The following is a 3943-nucleotide window of genomic DNA, read 5'->3' as shown; positions in this document are numbered from 1 at the left end:
AGGGATGAATACAGAGTCACCCGGGGGTCAGCAGTCCTGACCTTTATCAAAATCAGGTGCTTTACATAAAAAAAAGATCTTAGGGGTTTTACATCATCTTCTGGCCATGAGACCTGCTGACATTTTACGACCCTTTCTTTCTGATAACCAAAAAATTTTTGTCCAAAGGTGATTTTTCTTAAACCAGGCACCACCCTCCAAATAAAATTGCGTTTCTATAGGGTGAGGGTGTAGTGAGTTACAATCAAGAAAGGAATTTATTTAACCCAAGGTTAACATGATTAATCTTAAAGGTTAATACTTATTTCTCCTATATGCTAGTTATATTCATTATAAGGGCAGGGAATATGGAGATTTAGCAGCAAACATCAGCCCAACAAATGAAAATCCTTTCACCAATGTTCCCCTTAAGATCTATTTAGTCTTAAGATAGTGATAAAGTTACATTTTTACATAGCAAGGACACAGTGATTTATAACAAAGTACAGTGATCTATTACAAAAGAGAAAATTCATTAACTCAAAAAGTCTAGTATTGATAACCTTAAAAACTACTATATTTCCTTTTCTATATTCCAAATACATTGATTAATATATTCCCAGGTGCTTAAGGATATGGAGGCCTGGTGACAATCATTGACTCAACAATGAGAAAAGCCCTATGCTAATTAAGGTTCTCAAAATACTCCAAACTCTCTGTGCTGTTTATGGTTGAGAGGTAGTAAACAATCATGTGTGTAGTGGCAGGAGTATGGATAATCCTGTCACACAAGCTAGTTTGCCAGCAGAGAGGTTTGACCTGAGACACCCTTGTCCCATCCAGGGCAGGAAATTAGAAGCAATTATTGGCATAACAAATGAAAAACCCTTCACTAATATAATTCCTAACCAACCCACTATACTAATAATTTCTAACTTCCCAAAAGAATTTGCCTTTAGTAAGGCTAAAACATCTCATGCCTCTCAGGTTGGGAGGCTGTAAACAATCACATGTGGCCGGACGAACCTATACAGGCAGGCTAGATAACCTTCAGAGGAGTCTGTAAGTTGAAACACTCTTGTCATGCCCAGGAATTTTTATTGACTTGGAGCTGCACGGTTACTCCTTCTCTGAGAGAACCGGTGGGGAACAGCCCCCCATAAAGTCGGAGGTGTAGGCGAGAGCATGAAACAGTAAAGTAGATAGACTCTGGTATTGGGGGTAGATGCTCTGGAACAGGGAGTTTCCTGAGGCTTGATCACGCCTTTGTGTATGCCAAGCCTCCTTCCTCATGACCTTTGCCATGGGCGGAGTTCCTCATGCTGGCTCCCGACACTTTCTTTCTTTATTTTTCTTTTCATTTCTTTTTTCTTTGGCTTTGTTGCATGACTCTGTTCCCTAGTCAGGAGTCAGACCTTGGCCTCTTAGGTAGGACTGCCAAGTCCAGGATGCAAGACTGCCCAGGAATCCATGTGCCCAGGGGATATTATTTGAAGTGTGCTTTTCTGGGGGTGTGCATCTCAACACCAAGACCCAGCTCCACCTAATTGTGTGCAGGTTTCAATACTGGGCATCTCATGCCAAACCCAGCAAGATAATATAGCCCCATGCATCAATAGACAGGGTGCCTAAAATCATACTAAGCTCATGGAAACTCTAAACAAGATACCTGATGTGGCCCTGCCCATCAGAGGGAAAAGCTCAGCCCCATCTATGAGAGTACAGACACTGTTCTCACCACCAGAAAGTCTACACAAGCCCCTAGACCAAACTCACCCACCAAGGGGCAGACAACAGGCACGAGAAGAACTATGACCCTGTAGCCTGCAGAAAGAAAAGCATGAATACAGTAATTTAGACAAAATGAAATGACAGAAAAACATGTTGCAGATGAAGAAACAAGATAAAAACCACAAGATCAAATAAATGAAGAGGAAATAGGCAGTCTACTCAAAAAATAATATGGAGCGTTAATAGTAAAGATGATCCAAGATCTTGGAAGTAAAATGAAACCTTGGATTGGAAGATATAAGAAATGTTTAAAAATACAGAAGAATTAAAGAACAAAACAATCAGTGGTGATTGCACAGTAACTGAAATGAAAAGTATACTAGGAGGAATTAAGACCAGAATAATTGAGGCAGACGAATAGATAAGTGAGCTACAATGGTGAAAATAACTGCCACAGAGTAATAAAAAAAAAAAAAAAAGAAATCAGGACAGTCTTAGAAGTCTCTGAGACAACACTAAAAGTATCGCACTCATGTTTTAGGAATCTCAGAAGAAGAAGAGAAATAGAAAGTGTCTGAGAAAATATTCAAAGAGATTATAGTGGAAAATTCCCTAACATAAGAAAGAAAATAGCCATCGAGTACAGGAAGCACAGAAAGTCCCACTCAAGATAAACCCAAGCAGAAACACCTGAGACAAATATTAATCAAACTAGCAAAAAATTTAAAATAAAAAATATTAAAAGAAGAAAAGGAAAAGCAATGAATAATATCCAAAGAAATTCCCATCCTGTTATCAGCTGATATTTCAGCAGAAACTCTGCAGGCCATAAAGGAATGGTAGGATATATTTAAAGTTAACAAAAGGAAAAACTCACAATCAAGATTACTCTAACCAGCAAGAATCACATTCAAAGTCAGTGGAGAAATCAAAAGCTTCACAGAAAACCAAAAGCAAAGAGAAGTCAGCATCACCGAACCAGCTGCACAACAAATGTTAAAGGAATTTCTTTGGATGGGAAAGAAGAGAAGAGAAAAGACCTGCAAAAACAAACTCAAAATAATTGAGAGAATGCTAATAGGAACATACATATTGATAATTAACTTACATGTAAAGGTATTAAATGCTCCAATCTAAAGAGAGAAACTGGCTGAATGGATACAAAAATATAACTCATATATATGCTGTCTTATCACAGACCTATTTCAGACCTAGGGACACATATAGACTGAAAATGAACAGATGGGAAAAGTATTCCATGAAATGGAAATTAAAAGAAAGCTGGAGTAGCAATATTTATATCAGACAAAATAGACTTTAAAGACTTTTACAAGAGACAGAGAAAGACACTACCTAATAATCAAAGTAACAATCCAAGAAGAAGATATAACAATTGTAATTATTAACACACCAGAATAGGAGCACCTCAATATATAAGGCAAATGCTAAAAGTCATAAAAGGGGAAATCAACATTAACATAATAATAGTAAAGGACTTAAAACTTCACATAAACTAATGAGTAGACTAAAGAGACAAAAATTAATAAGGAATCATAACCCTTAAAAGATGCATTAAATCCAATAGACTTAATATTTATAGAACATCTCATCTAAAAGCAGCAGAATGCACTTTCTTCTCAAATTCACATGGAACATTCACCAGGGTTGATCACACATTTGGTCAAAAATCAAGCCTTGGTAAATTTAAGAAAATTGAGGTCATATCAAGCATTTTTCTGAGCATAATACTAATGGATTAGATATCAATTGCAGAAAAGAAAAGCAGTGAAAACACAAACACCTGAAGACTAAACAATATGCTACTAAATAACTAAGAGATCCCTGAATAAATCAAAGAAGAAGCCAAAGCATACCTAGAAACAAATGACAACGAAAACTCAGCAATGGAAAACCTATGGGACACCACAAAAGCAGATCTAAATTGAACATTTATAGGAGTGCAATCCTACCTCAAAAAAATAAGAAAAAGCTCAAATAAACTAACATCACACCCAAAGCAACTAGGGAAAAATAACAAAACCCAATACTAATAGAAAAAAATAAATTATAAAGATCAAAGCATAAATAAATGCAATAGAGATGAGGAACAAATTATTAAATGCTGGTGAAAATAAAAGCATGTAAGAAGATAAACAAAATAGATAAACTTTTAGATGGACTCATCAAGAAAAATAGGGAGACAATTCAAACAAGTAAAATTAAGAATAAAAAG

The sequence above is a fragment of the Oryx dammah genome, unplaced genomic scaffold (assembly GCF_014754425.2).
Source record: "Oryx dammah isolate SB20612 unplaced genomic scaffold, SCBI_Odam_1.1 HiC_scaffold_19, whole genome shotgun sequence".
Taxonomy (NCBI): domain Eukaryota; kingdom Metazoa; phylum Chordata; class Mammalia; order Artiodactyla; family Bovidae; genus Oryx; species Oryx dammah.
Note: the sequence above shows the minus strand (reverse complement) of the source record.